Consider the following 22,175-nt stretch of genomic DNA (forward strand, 5'->3'; position numbering starts at 1 on the left):
GCATGGAAGTCAGTAATGGATGTTCAGCAGTTCAGGGGATAGGCAAGAATGTGGGGTTGAAGCTACAAGCGGAAGAGCCTTGATCTTATTGAATGTCAGAACAGGCTTGAGCGGCTGTGTGGCCTACTCTTGCTCCTAGTTCGTATGTACTTATATTCAATGAGAAAGTAGTCAAGGAATTTAAAACCAGGGTTTGGAGATGGAATGAGCTTAGAGGCGAGAGGTTGGGTAAATGTTATGCCAGAAGCTGTGGCAGGAGACCAATGGAAGCCCCATGGAAATTCAACACCACCAGTCTTTGCTGATTGTTTCCACATTACAATATTTCAGTTTCTTTGTCATTCAGCTACGCACAACATTGTATCGTCATCAATGATTCAATGGATGAATCCATTTTTCAAATGTGAAGTCAAACCAAGGCCTTGCCTACTTTTTAGGGCGACTGTAAAGGATCCAATTATATAATTCGAAAGTGGAATGTTCTGTATAGGCCTGGGTTGAAGATTGTCAACATTGGGGAGGTGGGCAGGGGGCATGGGGGTTTGGTGGATGGGGTGGTGGTGATCCCTGTGTTCAAAAGGGCTATGTCATATCCGCAGCACTGGTGGGGCCAGGCGTAACGGACCATGATACATCGGCAAATATTATCATTAAAATATTTGCCTGTTATAAACAGGGCTGTTAGGTATGGGCCACAATTCTTTCTGGGGGTGGAGTGGGAATGATGCTGATAGCACCCCCACCCCAAACTCCCAGACTGAACAGAACCCTGTAAATTGTAACCTCCAGGGACAGACAGGAGCCTGACATGGTATCACTGGCCCCTGCCACTGATATGGAAATATGGGCACTTACTCTGAGCCTCCAAATCTTTAAGCGTGGGCAAGAAAGGACCCCAGGGGGCACCATCCAGGTGCAATTGCCGGGATTGGCTGATGGGGCATTTCCAAGTCTGATGCTTGCTTTTATCCAAGCGTTTTGGTAATTTTTTTCATGTTAATAGAATAACATTAGGTAGGTTCATAGAGTATCTCAATGGGTAACTACAGCAGAAGTCAAAGGTGATTTAGATAATACTTGTTTCCTGCTTTCTATTACTTCCTGTAGACTTCAATGTACAATGAACCAGCAACAGGAGCCAACTGATTTCCACAATATTACTTTGACTAGTCACACTCTGATTCTAGAATCACTGTGCAGTGATATCCGGAACAATGATAGAAAACTTAATTTCCCACCTGGTGGTTAGAATGATAAAATGCCCAGTTTATTCCATGAGTGAAGAGGATCCAATAACAGAGAAGCTGGTTTCTTCATGAGAGAGGTAAGGCAAGTAAACAGTTTTCCAATTTGTACAACTTGACATCTTTGAAAGGCATAATGACCTCCATTTGATGTGCATTTCCCCCCACTTACCTGCACCCTCCTGTTCAGGATGTTGCCTCACGCTGAGATGTAACTTCAACCTTTCAGTAGTGCATTAAAATGACCATTTTAATTCAAGTTTTTTGTAATTCATTGGACAAGGGTGTTGCAGGCTGTGCTGACATTTATCGCCCTTGAGGGCAAATTAAGAGTCAACCACATTGCTGTGGGTCTGGACCTGTACTACAGATACATCGGTAGTCCCTACCCACTGGCTCCGCCCCGTAGGCGGAGTATAAATGTGCATGTCCTCCATGCTGCAGCCATTTTGCCAGCTGCTGTGGGAGGCCACACATCTTAGAGCAATAAAGCCTCAGTTGCATCCAACTCAAGTCTTTGTGCAATTGATTGTGCATCACGGTCCCCAGGTGTTCCCTTCCAGTTTCTGTTTTGAGAATCCTTCCTGGGCTGTCCTTCTCTCCTCAACACCATTTTGGCCCCTGTGTTCTCCCGTGTTCTGGGTTGCGTCTTCTCCTCCCCCAACTTGGAACCCTTCCCACCCCTGCCCTCCCCACCCCCTGCTTTGTCTATTTTCATCCACCCCACCCCCCCTCCCCCACCCTTACCTTACTGGTTGCCGGTTACGAACACGCCCTCCAACAAGTTAGTAAATTACTTCCATGATTTATGGAAATCCTCCTCCCATTCTCCGATGACAAATTTTATTTTTTGCAATTTGAAAAAATTTCAAATCCGGCCTTGGTGACTGTGCAGAGTCTGTACATTCTCCCCGTGTCTGTGTGGGTTTCCTCTGGGTGCTCCGGTTTCCTCCCACAGTGAGACTAGGCTGGACAGCCTGTCCGCAGTCTTAGGTGGCGCTGCTGATCGCCAACCAAGCAGAATTCTTTGGCAGGCGGCTAGAGCGGCAAAGGCTAGAGTTTATGACCCACTTCCCTGTGAAAAGTTCTGGCTGTTCTGATACCCCGAAGACCACCACTTTTGTGCATGGCTCCACCCTCACTCCCACAACCCTGCACATGGCCTTGAAGAAGACGATCCAGTACCCGACAAGTCTGGGACATGACCAGAACATGTGGGCGTGATTGGTGAGCCTCACTGGCACCATTCGTATTTGTCTTCCACCTCCGGATAGAACCAGCTCATGCATGTTCTTGCCAAGTGTGCCCTGTACACCACCTTTAGCTGCATTAGGCTCAGCCCTGCACATGAGGAGGTGAGGTTTGCCCTGTGCAGTGCCTTCCTCCAGAGTCCTCCCCCTATTTCCATGCCTAGTTATTCCTCCCATTTTACTTTTGTCTCATCCAGCAATGTCCTCGCCTCCTCCAGTAGTCGTCCGTACATGTCAGCACAGTTACCGTCCCCTAACTTGTCTGCGGTTAGGAGTCAGTCCAATAGGGAGCATCCTGGTCATTGGGTGTCATTGGGGGAACATTGCCGTCTCCTTGAGGAGGAAGCTCTTCAGTGACATGTATCGCAACTCATTCCCTTTTGGGAGCTGTAGCTTGTCTGTCAGTTCCTCCAGGATTGCTGTCCTGCCATCTATGTCTAGGTCCAAGCAGCACAGTGGCACAGTGGTTAGCATTGCTGTCTCACGGCGCCGAGGTCCCAGGTTCGATCCCGGCTCTGGGTCACTGTCCGTGTGGAGTTTGCACATTCTCCCCGTGTTTGCGTGGGTTTCGCCCCCACAACCCAAAGATGTGCAGGCTAGGTGGATTAGCCATGCTGAATTGCCCCTTAATTGGAAAAAAATAATTGGGTACTCTAAATTATAAAAAAAGACAAAAAATTAATCTATGTCTAGGTCCATGAGTAACTTCCATTCGGCTCTGTTGAAGTCAAGGGAGATGATCATCTCTGGTGTCTCTTCCCCCGGTGGGGTCATGATCACGATCAGCAGGTGTCTTGTGTTAGTTGTCTGCCTTTGACGTCCTCGACCATCTCCAAACAACAACCCCAATCGCCTCGCCAGGACCTTCGTTAGGACTTCAGTGTTTAGGAGTGAGATGGGTCTTTATGACCCACACTCCATCAGGTCTTTGACCTTTTTCGTGATCAGCGATATCGAGGCCTGTGCCAGCGTGGGCGGCAGGGTCCCTCTTGAGAGCAAGTCATTGAATATCACCCGCAGATGCTGCTGAAAAAGTCTTCCAACCAATGTTTCATTGAGCTTGTCAGGGGCTGTGGGTAGTCCACCATTGTTATCTTTTACCTGTGCTATTTCCTTCGTGGTTGTCTGCTTCCTCAGCTGTTGAGCCAGCAGGTGGCTGGCCTTATCTACATTTTCATAGCATGTCCCCCGTGTCCGGCGGAGCTGGTTACTGCTTTCCCGGTGAATGTAGCAAAGCTGATCAGCTGACAGCACAGATAAGCACATGGCAGCATGATATCACAATAATAGAAATGTGTCTTAAAGAGGGGCAAAAATGGCAGCTTACCATTCCTGGGTATGGAGATTGCAAGGTAGAGAGGATAATAAAAAGGTGGGGGTGTAGCTCAAATGGTTAAAGAATCAATTACAGCTGTGAGGAGGGATGCTAGGCAAAATGAAGCATCAAATGAGACCATGGCCGGGATTCTCCGACCGAGCGTCGGGTCAGAGAATCCCCGGTGGGATGCGAGAATCGTTCCCCGCCACCCCGACGCTGGCTTCCCCATTCTCCGGCGTCGATTCTCGGGCGCCTGTGGGATTCTCGCCACGCTGGTCGGCGATTCTCCGGGCCCCGATGGGCCGAGTGGCCAACGTGTTTGACCGAGTCCCGCCGGTGTGGGTTACTCAGATCCCACACGGCGGGATCTGGAATGTGAGTCTGCGGGGGCCGTCCTGGAGGGGGGGCAGGTGGATCCAACCATGATGGGACCCCCACGGTGACCTGGCCCGCGAACGGGGCCTACCGATCGGCCGGCGGGCTGGTTGTGTGGGGGCCTATTTTACTCCGTGCCTAGCCCATGTAGGGCTCCGCCATATTGTCGGGGGCCGGCGCGGAGAAAGGAACCCCCGCGCATGCGTGGAAATACACCGGCCGTAACGCACAGGTGTGGAATCACGCCCCCCCCGTTCTGCGCCGGCTGGAGCTGCCGGGACCACTCCGGCGCCAACCTAGCCCCCTAGAAAGGGGAGCATTCCCCATTATCAGGGACTGTTGACGGCGAAATGGTTGGCGCCCCTTTGCACGCCGGCGTGGGACATAGCCCCATTATTGGAGCATCCTGCCCCATATCTTAGAATCGTAAAATCATAGAATCCCTACACTGCAAAAGGGGGCCATTTGGCCCATTATGTCTGCATCAACCCTCTGAAAGAGCACCCTACCTAGGCCCAATCCTCCGTCCTGTCCCTGTAACCCCATAACCCCACCTAACCTTTTGGATGTGGAGATATCGACGTTGGACTGGGGTGAGCACAGTAAGAAGTCTAACAACAAGTTAAAGTCCAACAGGTTTGTTTCAAATCACTAGCTTTCGGAGCACTGCTCCTTCCTCAGGTGAATGAAGAGGTAGGTTTCAGAAACATATATATAGACAAAGTCAAAGATTATTTTTTCCAACCAAGGGGCAATTTAGCATGGCCAATCCACCTGACCTGCACATCTTTGTGTTGTGGGTGTGAAACCCATGCAGACACAGGGAGAATGTGCAAATTCCACACAGTGACCTGGGGCCTCGATTGAACCCAGGTCCTCACGGCCATAGGCAGCAGTGCTAACCACTGCGCCACTGTGCCGCCCGGATTGATTTCTGATGTAATGTTTCTTTTTGTTTTCTGTATGAAAGTGAAAATGCCTCGAATAAAAATATTATTAAAAATTGAATTCAATCCAGAAAAGTGGGAGGAAATGCATTTGGGGAGGGCAAACATAACAAGGTAATATACAACAATCAAGAAGATATTGAGAAAGTGAGAGACCTTGGAATGTATTTCCACAGGTCCCTGAAGGTGGCAGGACAGATGGATAAGATGGTTAAAAAAAAAGCATATTGAATGCTTTGTTTTATTGGACGAGGTATTGAATACAGAAGCAGGGGTGCAATGATGGAACTGTAAAAAACACTGGTTAGATCACAGGTGGAGTTTTGGGTACTGTTCTGGTCACCACATTGCAGGAAGGAGGCAATTGCTCTGGAGAGAGTGCAGAGGAGATTGACAAGAATGTTGCCAGGGCTTGAAAACTGCAGCTACGAGGAAAGATCAGATAGGCTAGGGCTGTTTGCCCTAGGACAGAGAAGGCTGAGGGGGTAACCTAATTTACCTGCATAAAAGTATGAGGGGCCTAGCTAAATTAGACAGGAAAGACCTGTTTCCCTGAATTGAAGGGTCAATTACTAGGGCTATAGATTTAAGGTGATTGCCAGAAGGATTACAGTGAGCATGAGGAAAATCTTTTTCATCCAGAGGGTGGCGGGGCCCTGGAATTCACTGCTTGATTTGGTTGTTGAGTGAGAAATGCTCAACTCATATGGATCTGCAACTGAAGTGCTGTAACCTGCACGGCGACAGGCCAGGCTCTGGCTAGTTTCTTTTTTTCTCTCTCTCTTGGCCAGCGTAGACATGATGGACTGAGTGACCTCTTGCTCAGACATAACTTTTCAGTAGTTCTGTGGAATGCAGTATATTTCTGACACAAACCTTTTAAGAGCCATCTGCACATTGGGCTAGTGCATTGTTTCTTAATCCCTTCATTTCTTAATTAAGGAAAGATGGTAGCAGTGTTACAAAGTCACTGGACTAGCAATCCAGCTGCCTAGACTACTGCTCTGGAACCGTGGGTTCAGCAAATCCCACCATGGAACTTGGTGGAATTTGAATTAAATTGATAAACCTGGAATATGAAGTTTGTCTCAGTGATCCATAGAATCCCTGCAGTGCAGAAGGAGGCCATTTGGCCCATTATGTCTGTACCAACCCTCTGAAAGAGCACCCTACCTAGACCCATTCCCCTGCCCTATCCCTGTAACCCATAACCCCACTTAACCTGCACATCTTTGGGTTGTGGGAGGAAACCAGAGGAAACCCACACAGACACGGGGTGAACATGCAACCTCCACACAGACAGTCACCCAAGATCAGAATTGAACCTGGCTGCAGTGCTAACCACTGTGCCACTGTGCCTTCGTGACTATAAAACTATCATCAATTGTTGTAAAAACTCATCTAGTTCACTAATGCCTTTAGGACAGGAAATCTGCCATCACTACGTAGTCTGGCCTACATATGGCTCCAGACCCACAGCAATATGGTTGACTCTAACTGCTTTGACAAAGGGTCATCTGGACTCGAAACGTTAGCTCTTTTCTCTCCCTACAAATGCTGCCAGACCTGCTGAGATTGTCCAGCATTTTCTCTTTTGGTTTCAGATTCCAGCATCCGCAGTATCCAGTGACTCTTAACTGCCCTCTGAACTGGCCGAGCAAACCACGCAGTTCATGGGCATATAGGGATGGGCAACAAATGCTGGCCTTACCAGCGATGCCCACATACCATGAAAGAATAAAGAAATCAAGGCACTTCTGCATTCACAGAAAACCATGTGAAGAAAGAAGAATCTTCCTCCCCTTTCTCATTTCAAGGTGAAAGTGGTGGAACAAAAATTTAAGTTTCAGCGCATCATTGAGAAGTGTAACACAAACACTGTACTGAGGGCAGCATGGTGGCGCAGTGGTTAGCATTGCTGCTTCACGGCGCCGAGGTCCCAGGTTCAATCCCGGCTCTGGGTCACTGTCCGTGTGGCGTTTGCATATTCTCCCCGTGTTTGCGTGGGTTTTGCCCCCACAACGCAAAGATGTGCAGAGTAGGTGGATTGGTCACCTTAAATTGCCCCTTAATTGGAAAAACTGAATTGGGTACTCTAAATTTATTTTTAAAGAAAACTGTACTGTAATATTGAGTGTTTGACACATGGGGTGGGGGAGGGGGTGGTTGGAGGTGGTGGGGGAGTTGTAGGGACCAGGTGAATTGGACACTATTGCAGCTGGTGTTGAAGAATGTAATGGAAACAATCAGTGGAATGGCAAGATCTTATACCCTGACCACAAAGCCGGCTAACATGGACCAAAAATTCAAAAATTTAGTTTTGGAATGTTGTCCTTTATTAGAATGGTAACAAATATTAAGTGCAGGTAGCACAGGGAGCGGCCCATTATTGGGAACATTAGACTGTGGCACCTGTGATCCTTCACCATGGTGCATGCCCAAATGAGATGCTTGTTATTACTGAACATCCTGAACTTTTATTGGTGTAAGTACAATTATTTTATTAATAGGTAAAGCAAGTGTATTCTCCATTAAGGCTGTCAGTAAAGCTTTCAGCCATGATGACATCAGTGTTCCCAACGGAGCTATGGTTGACATGCGTTCCTTTTGTGTGAAGGTGTAAGTTGGGTGACAGTAAGTCTGCAGTCGCTTCTACTTCTCGCCCAACTTTTATCTCCACTAAAGTCAAGGTGTAGCTGTACAGTCACATGTTAAAAACAGTATATTATTTGTGAAGTGCTTTCAGACATCTGGCTACATCTAGGCAAACAAGACACGTTTGGGACAATTAAATGCAGCTCCAGATAATTCTCGTGGCACACTTTTCATGGTCACTCCCAGCAGTTATCCTATTCTGCAGGAGGAGCACGAAGGCTTTTCGACTAATAACTGGAAAATTCCAAAGTCACCAGAGGGATCCCAAGAACATAGGAACAGGAGTAAACCATTCAGCCCCTCGCGCCTGTCCTGCCATTTGGATAGATCATGGCTGATCTCTATTTACTCCCCTTGGTTTTGAAACACTTAATGAATTTGCTGACAGAAATTTATTAATTCAGTTTTGAAATGATCAAGGATATTACATCAGGATTCCTTCATGACTAATGCATATGTCAATTCAATTTTTCAATGAGTGAAAGCCATCAAATAATTGGTCAGCAATGGCTAGCTTGTCAAACTCTTGTTTTTTGTTTTGCAATGAATCCATTTCTGTGAAACCCTTTGACAACTTGCAATATTGTACATTTTCCCATCTTGCCTTTTGTAATTTATTTGAAACCGGTCATATACTCATAACCTTCCCCTGGACCGTTCCCTGATGTGTGTGTCTATGTCTATTTCTTTATTGTACATCAGCAACAAAGTCTACAGCAGGCAACAATTGCATTACATAGAATTATCTTTCAAAGACAGGAGGGAAAAATGCAATACAAACAAGCATCATGGAAAAATTAACTCGGGTTCCTCCACTGGGGATTTTCACAAGATGCATCTTCTATAGAATAAGACCACAAAAGGCAGACTCTCAGAGAGTCTCAATCTACGATGCTTCAGGGTAATTAGACAGTAGCTATTTTAAAAATGCATTAGTAATCTCCTGTGCATTCGGATTTATGATTATTTAACACAAATGGGAGGTTTGACAAAAGGTTGACATATCAGCGTAGTCACTCACTGTAGCAAATGTTCAGTGATAATTTCATTAATAATGTCTTTTCAAGTCCATGTAACACTTTAATAGCATGATCGTGAACAAAATCCACTTCACACATGTGTTGAAATTTGAAACTATCGTAATGGGTGCAATCTTTCCAAAATTGTCCAGAGTGTTGGATCAGATGAGAAAAGCTGTCTGAAACTCACCGGCTTCACAGCCACTTTTTCTCACCTCTTTAAATGGCACTCTGTGCAATTTCAGAGTGCGGCAAGGATCGCACTGCCAGCTGGGGGGATGGGGCCTAAACAGGCTGGTAGCACCAGGAATCTGAGATTGGGGCAACATTCATAGGATTCAAAGTTAAATTTAAGGCCTCCACCCCCCCCCCCCCCCCCCCCCAACCAATGACATTAGGACCACCGGCCCCCACCTTATTGGCATTGGCCCCTTCGACAGACATTGTGACGCCCCCCCCCCCACGGCACCAGGGCCCCCTTGTGGAGAACGGGAACAACACCCACCCCCACACACAGGAGACCCCCACATCCATCCCTCCCGTGGAGAAGGGTAACGCCCCCACACTTGCAAAAAGGAACCCCCCCACCAAAGGAGGAGGGTAGCCCCTCTGCATGCGCCCCCTGCATATGCCCACTTGGTGTGCCCTTTGCCAGTGCCCCCCGCAGTGCTAGGGCATCAGGGGGCAATGCCTTCATCCCCTGGGGTATACAGGCACCTCAGTATCCCTCCCATGGCCACTATGACTGCCTTTCATTTCTTTAAACCAGTAATGATTCACGTTGGCATGACGTCATGCTGCTGGGGTCGGGGGGAGGTGGGGGGGGGGGGTTGTGGGCAGACATTACGGCGTCGAGCTCGTTAATTAGATGATTAGATGAAAATGTATTACATTTATGGAAATGAGAGCATGAACCTGATTACGTCACCGGTGAGAAGGGTGGGGACGATCTCAAACCGAGATCCAATAGCTGCAAAGCCTCTGTCTGGCTGCTCACCAAATTTAGATTGCTCACCAGATCATGGCCAATGTGTTACAACATACAGAACACATTTTCAGGAGGACAACTTTAGGTTTCAGCCACCTGGTATTTTCTGCATAAAATTATACTTGTTGGATTATTTGGTAGTTCTGAAAACAAGGTGATGGTTCAAAGCTTATATCACTGTGTGGGGCAATATTCAGTGTGAAAGAGAAAGCTATAAAACTGAGTTCTGTCGTGCCACTGGTGTCGGTTCTACAGGAGCCCAGATTCCCCAAAATGGTGGAGCCACTTCTGACATAGCTCATGTGGCATTTGGAAATGGGTTAAGTGGGTGTGCTGTGCATGTCATGTGAGAAAGTGTACACAGTGAGGGAATTGTCTCACATTGATTCAACATCCAACAATTTATTTTAATATGAGATGTGGTCATCACTGGTGAGGCCAGAATCTGTTGCCCATCCCTAATTGCCCTTGAGAAGGTGGTGGTGAGCTGCCTTCTTGAACGGCTGCAGTCCATGTGGTATAGGTACACCCACTGCTATGAGAGAGGGTGTTCCAGGATTTTGCCCCAGCGACAGTGAAGGAACGACGATATATTTCCAAGTCAGGATGGCGGGTGACTTGGAGGGGAACTTGCAGGCGGTGGTATTTCAGTGCATCTGCTGCTCCTGTCATTCTAGGTGGTAGCGATCTTGGGTGTGGAAGGTACTGCCCATGGAGCTTTGGTGAGTTCCTGCAGTGCATCTTGTAGATGGTAGACAAGGCTGCCACTGTTCTTTGGTGGTGGAGGGTTTGAATGTTTGTGGAAGGAGGAGCAATCAAGCAGGCTGCTTTGTCTTGGATGGTGTTGAGCTTCTTGAGTGTTGTTAGAGTTGCACTCATCCATGCAAGTGGAGAGTATTCCAATACATTTGTGACCTGTGCCCTCTAGATGGTTGTCAGGCTTTAAGGAGTAAGGAGGCGAGTTACTCGCCACAGGGTCCTAGCCTCTGACCTTCTCTTGCAGCCACAGTATTTATATGGCTAGTCCAGTTCAATTTCTGGTCAATGATAATCCCAGGATGTAAATAGTGGGGCATTCAGCAAAGATAATGCCATTTTGGACCACTAAGATGCTTTTAACACCTTCTCTTAAAGACTCACAATTGTACAGTCATTCAACTTAATGAGATAGCCCCAATCAGCTCCATCACCATTGTGATGTTCTTGTTGGATAGCCTGATTTATATTACAAGAACACTTGTAGCTAAAGCAATAAATGATTTATTAACATTAACTGTGGGTCAAATACAAAACTACAGATGAATAACAGTATGAACATGCACAAGCAACCTCTCTTCCAACTCTCTGAGGTCACCTAACTCTAACATTCACTTATATCAGGGGTGGGCAAACTACGGCCCGCGGGCCGCATGCAGCCCGCCAAAGGTCTTTATGCGGCAAGGTTAATGGGGGGGGCTGTTGGGTTACTGGTATAGGGTGGATACGTTGACTTGAGTAGGGTGATCTTTGCTCGGCACAACATGTGTTTCATGTGAAGTTTCTACTTTAAAATATTAATTAATAAAAATTAATTGCTTTTTTTCTTTAAACTGAGTTACTTTGTTTTTCATATAAATGTGTTTCATGTAAAGTTTCTACTTAAAAATATTAATTAATAAAAATTAATTGCTTTCTTTTCTTTAAAAACCTTTTATTTTGGCTATTTTAAATATTAATTATTTTACTTAATATACTATGCGGCCCTTTAAAATTGTGAATTTCTGAATGTGGCCCTTGCCTGGAAACGTTTGCCCACCCCTGACTTATATACTAATGAGATTCCTAGTGGCCAGTTGGTGAATTACAACACAACCATGATATCACCACAACCATGTGACGTTCATGTGAGGGGCTTTTGACTTTTGTTTGCTGCTGCAGAGGTAGCGATAAGTCCCCTTTACTGGGTTGTTGGAGAAGCTCCATAAAGTTGTTGGAAGGAGGAAGGGAGTGGTGCAAAGCTTTTCTCAAGACTTTTGGGAAGTTTGAAGGCTGGTGAGCAATAAACCCATGGGGACAATTGTTGAAGTCCCGAAAGACGTACTTTTAAGTGAATTTGACATTTTGGATTCTCCGTTCAGTGTACCCGAACAGGCACCACAGTGTGGCGATAGGGGATTTTCACAGTAACTTCATTGCAGTGTTATTGTAAGTCTACTTGTGACATGAATAAAGATGATTATTATTATTACGATCCTACTGGCTTGAGGGACTGGAAAATTCCGGTTCCTGTCGCAGCTTGGCCATTAAATGCTGGTCATCAAGAGGCCGCTGCAGGAAGATTCCCAGCCTCTCAGCGGTGAAAACTGTGCCACCCATGACATTTCTATTTTTCACTCTCCTGCTTTTCTCCCTCTCTTGAATACATTGACTTCTTGTTTCAGGGCGAGACAGGCAGACCCCAGGCCAGAATCGAACTCGGGTCCCCAGCGCTGTGAGGTAGCAGTGCTGCCCTTTCACTAGAGTTTTCCCGCTCGAAGGGAACTCAACCAATTAATGGCTGATATCGCTCTGCATTGCAGAGCTATCAGACGCCGATTGGTGCCCACAGACACCTGCCCCCAACAGAGGGCTCCCTCCTCGGTTGGTGTGTTTCATTTTAAGTCCATCTCTTCAGCACAGAAGAGAGGTGAAACATGGACCCCTCTGAGTTTGTCCAGTTCAGTGGGTTTCCTGGGTTAACTCGCTGAGCTGTTGTGAGGGACAAAGTGGATTTCTGTCGATTAAACAGTACGTAGGTCACATGAGGATCTCTTTCATTTATTTTTTAATATCCTGGGAAAGCTCCTCTTTACTTTTTTTGTGGGCATCACTGGCTATTGCCAAACCCTGAGGACATTTAGGAGTGAACCACATTGCTGTGGGTCTGGAGTCACATCTCGACCAGACCAGGTAAGGATGGCAAATTTCCTTCCCTAAAGAACATGAGTGAACCAGATGGGTTTTTGCTTTAATGGCAATCGTTTCATGGTCACCATTTTTAAAAATTGAATTCAGATTTTACCTCCGGCCAAGATGGGATTCAAACCCTAGTTCCCAGAACATTACCTTGGGTCTCTGGATGACCCAGACCAGTGACATTACCCCGACACCACTGCCTTCGCAGTGCATTACCATGCATTCAAACTCATTGGTTAGTCATGGAAAGAAAGGGACACTCAATCCAACTAAGCTTCAAGATTAAAGATGACCTGTAGTTCAAAATATTGCCACCATCAAACGTATCTTACTGATGCAATGCTTAAAGTTACAGATCATGCTTGAAATTAAACTCCTATTTGTCATAAACTAAGTTATACTTCAGGTATCATGATGTTATCATTTTTTGTGTAGACATTTCAGCTTGGTGCCGTTGGTAGCAATCTTTCTCTGTGTCAGAATGCTGTGCATGGAAACCCACTTCAGACCTTGGGCACATGGTCCTGAGGGAGTGCTGCTTTGCTGATTTGGCCACTGCCCTTCAGATAAAATATTAAATAGAATCTCCCCCTCCTCCCAAAACAATCCCCTCCCCTCGCCACCACACATCTACCTGCTCCAACCCCTCCTCCCCCCCCCATTTCATTTGCCTGTTTTGGGAATTCACATGAATTTTCTAGTATTAGGAAGAAGATCAGGGACAAAGGACAACAATCACATGGAGAGACCAGAGAAGCTGGGATTTTTCTCAGAGCAGAGGAGACCAAGGGGAAATTTAGAAGAGGTGTTCAAAGTTATGTAGTGTTTTGATAATAAGATTTTTCCATCAACATGGGTTCAGTAACCAGAGGATACAGATTTAAGAAATTGTATTATGGACCGAATTGGAATGCAATACCCTAAAGTGTTTCAAATATTTCAATGGTAACCTCCAAAAGGCAATCAAACTCATAGACAGAATTAAATATCACTTTCTGGATCCAGGTTCCGAGTTTCTCTGAAATCCCGGCCAAGTGTTGACGCCGGCGTCAAAACTGGCGTGAGCGACGCCGGTGTCAACGGGCCTCCAGGCCCAGGCATTCACCCCTTCCCAGGGGGCTAGAACGGTGCTGGAGTGATGTCTGCTGCTCAGGCGCCGTAAGTTGCCACTGCCGGCGCGGGTCTGCGCATGCGCATGGGTCGCCGTCTCCGTGCCAGTCCCCGGGCAATATGGCGGAGCCCTAAAGGGGCCCCCGTGGAATGAGCCCGCCCGCCGATCGGTAGGCCCTGATCGCGGGCCTGGCCACCGTGGGGGCCTCTCCTGGAGTTGGCTCCCCCCCCACTCCCCCATCAGGATGGCCCCCGCAACCAGAACTCCGAGGTCCCACTGGGTAAGACCATACGTAACTCACCTTGGTGGGTCTCGGCCGAACTCGGTGGGCACTCGGCCCGTTGAGCGTCGAGAATCGCCGGGGGGGGGGGGGGGGGGGGGGTGCTTTCAACGGCCCCCGACTGGCGCGGCGGTGACCGTGCAGGCACGATTGGTGCTGATTCTCCGGTCACCGGAGAATTGGCGGCCTGGCGTCGGAGCGGTGTGGCGCGATTCCCACATCCCCCCACCCCCGGCGATTCTCCGACCCGTCACGAGTTCAGAGAATCTCGGGCAGGATGTCCCACAATGGTTTATAGCCAATGTAGTACTTTTTGACATATAATCACTCTTGTAATTAAATAAAGGATCAAATAATCTGTTTGATTGATGTTGGTTGAGGAATCAATATTAAGTAGGACACTCAGCACACACATAATTGCTCATTATATATCAAACAAAACAAAGAGTTGACAACCTTTTTTTAAATCGTGAAGGGAGAGATCTATGCTTCTCAGTGAAGTGCACCCGAAGCCTGAACGCCGGTTCTAACCTGATGGTAAGACACACCTCCATCTCTTAGCAACCAGTGTTCAGCCTGTCCCATGACTCTAGGCCACATACTGAGATCCTGGAGCTTCCAGCGTACACAGCTACAAATGGCTGTGGTGATGGTCCTCCTAGCATTCTGTTTTGACCAAGTGATTATGAGGAACAGAAACATGTGCCCACGCAGCAGAGTATACTGCTAATGGAGAGCATGAATATTGATTTGTCTCCTCAGGCAATGCAGGCATATGTCACCAGATCTCCCTGGAACTCATCAAGCCCTATTGGATGTACTTTGCTCTGCCAAAGCCATATATTGCTTCTAGATCAACCTGTGGAACAAAGCTGACTCTTGTTTCTTTTCTCCATGTCTTTTCCAACTCTTCTCCATTGCCACCTCCACCCAAATACAAGCACACAACCATACAGATAGTCAACCTCTATGTTGTATTGCATTATCTTGTATTAACTGGAATAATGCACAATAAGTAACGGTCTGTGCCCACCCTGGGGGATGAATTCCAAAGTAGCAGATCATAAGATTGTAATAAATAGGTCTGGAACCTGAGTGAATGAAGGGGTGGTACGTGGAGCTATTCAGAAATCTGGGAAAGAGGTCAGGGGGCCTGGGTGGGGGTATTTGAGCAATTTTCCCTGTGAGGAAGATTGCCCAATAATGGGTATCCCTTAGGCAGGCACTTAGTTTCCAGGGATTTAGGACTCCTACATTATGTATTCACCAAACCTTCACCTGAATGGGGAAACCTGGCCGACCAGAGCTAAAGTTAAAAAGCCCCCTTGGAGCAGGCTGGCGGCCCACTCATCCTCCCATCTCAGTCAGCTGGAAGTGGGGTGTTGGAACAGATTTGGGTTGGGAAACAGATTTTCAAGATGTTATTAACCTAACAATCTTTATTATTGTCACAAGTAGGCTTACATTAACACCGCAATGAAGTTAGGTACTCTTTCTATCTAAAACTGCCTCTTGTTTTAGGTTAAAATGACCCCCCCCCCCCAGCATTTCTGAACAATGGCCAACAAAAAAAGACTGGGCGGAATTTCACAAAATATGGCAAAGTGTAATTTTCGTCAAGAAAATCGGTGTGATTCCCATTGCGATCTACCAGCCATGTTCCGCCCGAAAGCCAGTGAGGCTGGTAGATACTGGGAGATCCCTCTTCCGGAATCTACCTGGCTCACTACACCTCGCGGGATCTAATGCGACCTTGCAACCGTGAAAATTTGCATATTAGAGTGACAGTCTCACTTAAATATGTGATGCCATGATCTACCTGAGGCATTGGTACCTCACCACTTTGCCTTGGCGACCTCGGACGAGCTCCATTCAGAAGCAGTGTGGACTTAACAGAGAGTCTCCACAAATGGGGAACAGCACTCATGGGGCATCTCCCAGGGGATTGGATGCCCCCAGGTGCTTGCCCTCTGGGCAGGGTGGCACCCTGACCCTGATGGTGCTACCTTGGCACTCTGGCCACTTGCCAGGCACTGCCAACGTGCCCAGGTGCCGTGGCCTGGACACTGAAGGTGCCAAGCTGACATTTTTCCCATGGCAAGTATTGGGCTCAGGGGTGCCCTGCGTGGGTGTGGTGGATACGGGGCCTCCCCACACCCCCACTACTTGCCTTCAAACAACCACACAACCTCAAAAAACCATTGTTTGCAGCAAACTACCCAGCCTTCAGAACAGCGACCACGACACCACACAACCCTGCCATGGCAATTTCTGCAAGACGTGCCAGATCATCGACATGGGTACCACCATTCACGTGAGAACACCACCCACCAGGTACGCGGTACATATTCATGCGACTCGGCCAACGTTGTCTACCTCATACGCTGCAGGAAAGATGTCCCAAAGCGTGGTACATTGGCGAGACCATGCAGATCCTGCGACAACAGATGAACGGACATCGCGCAACAATCGCCAGGCAGGAATGTTCCCTTCCAGTTGGGGAACACTTCAGCAGTCAAGGGCATTCAGCCTCTGATCTCCGGGTAAGCGTTCTCTAAGGCGGCCTTCAGAACGCGTGACAACGCAGAATCGCCGAGCAGAAACTGACAGCCAAGTTCGGCACACATTATTACAGCCTCAACCGGGATCTTGGATTCATGTCGCATTACATTCATCCCCCACCATCTGGCCTGGGCTTGCAAAATCCTACCAACTGTCCTGGTTTGAGACAATTCACACCTCTTTAACCTGGGGTTACCCCTCTCTCTGTATCTGTAAAGACTTAGTTACTGCAAATGCTCACATTCAAAGCATCGTCTTGCATCTTTGACTTTGCCTATATAAATGTTTCTGGAACGCACCTCTTCATTCACCTGAGGAAGGAGCAGTGCTCCGAAAGCTAGTGATTTGAAACAAACATGTTGGACTTTAACCTGGTGTTGTAAGACTTCTTACCATGAGAACCATGACTGAGAGGTTCAACACCATGGTCCAGACAATGGCGGACCTCCGGGACTGGCAACGCCAGATGACATTGTGGCTTCTTGAGCTGCTTCTCCATCCCAAGGAGTAACCCAGAGGCCCACGAGCACCGAGAGGCAGGAGGAATCACTGGAGCACCTCCTGTGGCCATCCATTTAGTAGACTCTGAGAGTGACCAGCCATCCTGAATCCCCTTTGTGATACCAGCACAGATCACAGCGGATGAACAGAGTGATGTGGCAACACCAATGCCACCTGAGAATAGGCTGGGTCTCGCCAGTACCCAACCTTCCAGACGATGCCTGCCAAGGGCATCTCTGGCAACAGGGCATGGAAGGCGGCAGGCTATCTCCACTTATGATCTGCATCCTTGGAATACACCTCAATGCTATGGGAGGGTTTGCAATGGTAGGGAATGGGTGAAATTAGGCACGGATAGCTGGGGCTCTTTAACAAATATCACAAATGCACATGTTACCACATTGAAAACTCTGGTTCTTCACAACCCTCAGGGCTTACTGTCGTTTACACTCCTCCCATTGGGATAGCACTTCACCCCATCTGGACACAGCTCTTCTCACAGGCTCTCAAAGTCAGGCAAATTGTGGGCCCACTCAAAGTGAAAATAACATCATTTCTGAAAGGACTTTAGCATTAATCAGTGAACCCTACACCCTCGCTCCTAATCCCCTGGAGTGCTATGCGACAATGGGATCACTCGCCCATGAGCTGGGGAGTCAGCATGTTGGCAACAGACAGACAGGAGTCAGGCATAAGCAATAGCTGAGGAGCATCATAGAGCTTTCTTCACTGAGTCTTCATCACCGTCCTGCACTTTCTGATCAGCAGGCACAATGACTCCCCAGGCCCAACACCCTGATGTTGCAGCGAAGTTACCACTGTCTTAGGGTTGGGGGGGCTGGGGAGAGGCTTCTTGAAGTGTTCGACTAATAGGCACACGTCTTACTCCAGATGCATTAATCTGAGATAGAACATAGAACATAGAACAGTACAGCACAGAACAGGCCCTTCGGCCCTCAATGTTGTGCCGAGCCATGATCACCCTACTCAAACCCACGTATCCACCCTATACCCATAACCCAACAACCCCCCCCCTTAACCTTACTTTTTTATTAGGACACTACAGGCAATTTAGCATGGCCAATCCACCTAATCCGCACATCTTTGGACTGTGGGAGGAAACCGGAGCACCCGGAGGAAACCCACGCACACAGGGGGAGGACGTGCAGACTCCACACAGACAGTGACCCAGCCGGGAATCGAACCTGGGACCCTGGAGCTGTGAAGCATTTATGCTAACCACCATGCTACCCTGCTGCCCCTCTCATTGTTGATCTCATTGTTGTCAGGGCTTTACACTTAAGACTCCTGGACAGCCACTCAATTACTTTTTAATGATTGCTGCCCCCCCCCCCCCCCCCACCCCCCGACCTGCCCACAACACATGTGAACCCTTGCCCCCACCTGTCCTCCATCTTACGGATCTTGGCTCCTTCAAGAACGCTGATGTTAGTAGTCCTGTCCTCCCAGCTGATGTGGAGAATCCGTCTCAGACAGCTTTGATGGTACCTCTCCAGAGCCTTGAGTTGGCATCTGTGTGTAGTCTGGCTGTTCTCACTCACCCCTTTACTGACTGTTCCTCTCATGGTGCTGCTCTCATTACCACATTTTGTTGCTCTCCACTCTGTAGAGGATATTGATCCCTATGATTCTCAATTTCCCTCGCTGCCCCTGCGACCACTCAAGTCCCATTCCTCTCAGCCACAGGTCTGGATGTGGTGTGTTCATTATAATCCTGAGTTGTTTAGTCTGTCTTCTTGCATAACACAGTAACTCTCCCAGTGTAACAACTCCTGGCCATGCATACTTTAACCTAAACCCAGACAACAGCAATTCCTCCAATACAAGGTGACTCCCAGGAATGTGGCAAGCAGCATTTTGGGGGATGGGGGAGGAGTGGTTTGGCGGAGCAAATAGCTGATTTGCTGCAGAATAGAAACGTATGCGAGAATTGACCATACAACAAACAGCCTCCTAAGTAGCCAACAGCATTGCTTGAGGGATAACTTACTCCTTGCGGCAGCCCCCCACCCCCCTCAGCTGTGATATCAGCTGGTTAAATATTGCCATTCACGCTTGAGGCTTGCACGTGCAGAGTGATCGCTGAGAATCTGGCGCCTTTTGAACCATACCTCAGCGTGTCAGGGCCTTTGCAAGAAGCAAACAAAATCTGGAATGGTAGAAATGTTTATACATTCTCTCTCCCTCCTGAAACTATTGACACGTACTGCTAGAAGCTGACACTATAATGTGGAGGGTTAATGGTTATGTTAATTAGACAAGGATGTTAACAATAATGTGAGCATGATATCAGGGTCAGATGGCCAAGAGACGATGTAGCCATCTGAGGTGGCCACCTGCAAAGGACCATGGGAATTATGGCCAACCCAGGACTCAGGCAGATACAGAGCTTCTGTGTATTTGGAACTCAGGTAGCTAGACCTGATTTAAAATCCCCGCCCCCCCCCCCCCCCCCCCCCCCGCTCATTTGCATTTTAATGGCCCTTTCCCCAGAACAATAGGACTCCAATCAAGAAACCGGTACAGCCAGATTGATCGGCGCCGCTCCCTTCACTCAGAGAGCCCTACTGGCAAGGTCAATGGCCACTAAGGACCCGCCCAGCCACCGAGGCACCCGCCCTCTTATTGGCCAAAATTGAAGGCAGTGATTAGAGCCCTGTTAAACCATTGGCTCCAAGATTAAGGACCGCCCAAAGAGTGCGAAATCCCAGAGGGATAAAAAGAGACACAGCCATGTGTTTGGTCTCTTTTAGATCCGGCCTGTGCCAGCCTCTTTTAGATCCGGCCTGTGCCAGCCTTTATTGGATCCGGCCTGTGCCAGCCTAACTGTAGCAGGAACAGCCAGCCAAGTTCAAGACCAACGATCACTACCTGACAGATGAGCCCAGCAGAGACAGAGCCACTTCTTCAAACCAACCACGTGAAATCAAGATAAAGGCCTTATCCAGTTGCACACTGCTGGTCGCCCTGAAGTTAAGTACAGGTTATTGTAGCTGATAGGTGTAGTTTAACTCGTAGTAGAAGTAATCATTTTTGTGTCAGTAAACCATCTTTTGAACTGACTAACTGGTTGTGCGGTCATTTGATCGATATAAGGGAAAGACTTGTGGTTCACCAAGATATACCCACAGTATTGGCGACGCTGTTGGTACATAACATCATATCATAAAGAGCAACAACTCCAAGACACAGAATAAGACACAGAACAGTCTGTGAAGAATCATCCTAGAAATCAGCAACGTTCAATGTCAGGTAGGGAAAACGCAGTTGGAGATGGCAATGCCAATGGCAGGTTTTTCTGCTGCATTGTTCCACAATTAACACAAAAATGAGCAGGCATGGGTTTAACGTTGAATCGCTGGAGGGACTGGTGATTCAGAAACCGTGACCTTAGAGTTTCAGTAGTGCAGGAGCTATATTTGAAAGGTGCCCCTTCACAGAGCTTGAACTCTTCGAGTGTTAGGAACTCTCAGAGAGTCCTGGTCATCAAACGGATGCTCGGTCTTCTGTTCAATTGATGCCTAACCAAAGCCCCAACCACACCCGCCCCACACCACATGACAAAGTGGTGGCAGCTTCAGCCATTAAATTACCTTTTCTGCTCTCAGCTCAAGCATTGGCATTGGCATTAGCCTAACCTGCACTCCCAGGTTTGCCTGGACTATGATGGTTAATGTTTAGTGCCTATATAACTATAATGTTGGACGTTTGGAACGCCACTCTTAGTGAGTGACCCATGCACACCTCTCGCCAGAGGATCCTCAAACTAGTCCATTCGCCCTATGATTCTGTAGCCCCATAACACTCAGTTGGTTTTGAAATCTGCGTACGGGGAGTTAACACAACAGGAGCAATCATTGGCATGAGTGGCGTAGTTGTTTGAGAAGCCAGGCATGGCAGTGCAGCTGATATTAAACTGTCCCAGTTGGGGAACAATGATCCATCTTGAAACATTTTACCAAATGCATGGCCCGATGCCCCCCCATGCCGCCAACCTTACTTCCCCATCCCCCTCACTGCTGCCCTTCCCCTGCACCACAAGCTAGCCATGAAGATCCTGCTGTGGAGACTTGCCTCTGAGCTCCCACACCACCATATTGCCACGGAGCTATACCTTCGCATTGGAATCCTCACTAGTACTGAACTAAGTACTGTGCACTCAACTCTGAGTTCCTCTCAAAGTTCAGGCACACCTTTCAATGACAGTTGTGAAATACATCGTTCTGAAAGCTGCAATGGGATTGAAGTTTGACTTTGGGGAATGATTCCAGTGTGTGTGTGCTATACTGAGATGCAAATTCATTATAATGACAGTCACAAATGTTGGATGGTGGGAAATGCAGCCCGAAGAGGTGCTAATTGCGTCCTGCATTTACGGTGTCAAGAAGTGTACCTAGGGCCCTCTAGCGATAGTTTCTAGCCATGCCATCAAAGATGCCCCCTGCGACTGGCAGCAGTAACTCCTGGCCTTTGTATCTGGAGTATAATGTACTTACCATGAGGTCTTGGATGTTGGGGGCAGCATAGTGGCACAGTGGTTAGCACTGCTGCCTCACAGCTCCATGGACCCAGGTTCAATTCCAGCCTTGGGTCACTGCCTATGTGGAGTTTGCACATTCTCCCCGTGTCTGTGTTGGTTTCCTCCGGGTGCTCCGGTTTCCTCCCACAATCCAAAGATGTGCAAAGATGAAATAAATAGTTTGAAATAAATAGTTTTAATAAAAACATAATCTTGACTAACTTCCAGTAAGGTAAGAGAAACCTCGCCCAGCCAGAAGACAACACAAGCAAAGCTAAGGACAACAAGCCAAGCCATACAATATTTGATCTAATAGCGCCTTGAATTTGGATACTAAATTCCTAAAGCTGTCACAGCTTCCACACTATCACATCGGTGTTGGGGCGGCTACATGTGAAGCAATTTTAATACTACGGGAACATCAGGAACATACGAAATAGGAACAGGGGTA

General features: G+C 47.7%; 1 protein-coding gene across 1 annotated transcript in view; it reads left to right on the plus strand.

The window, feature by feature from the left end:
- LOC119963399 (alpha-1,3-mannosyl-glycoprotein 4-beta-N-acetylglucosaminyltransferase B-like) overlaps positions 1-22,175 on the plus strand; it is a 300,546-nt gene that overhangs the window by 74,382 nt on the left and 203,989 nt on the right. The gene's annotated exons all lie outside the window — the stretch shown is intronic.

Source organism: Scyliorhinus canicula, chromosome 3 (genome assembly GCF_902713615.1).
Source record: "Scyliorhinus canicula chromosome 3, sScyCan1.1, whole genome shotgun sequence".
In the NCBI taxonomy this organism is placed as follows: Eukaryota; Metazoa; Chordata; class Chondrichthyes; order Carcharhiniformes; family Scyliorhinidae; genus Scyliorhinus; species Scyliorhinus canicula.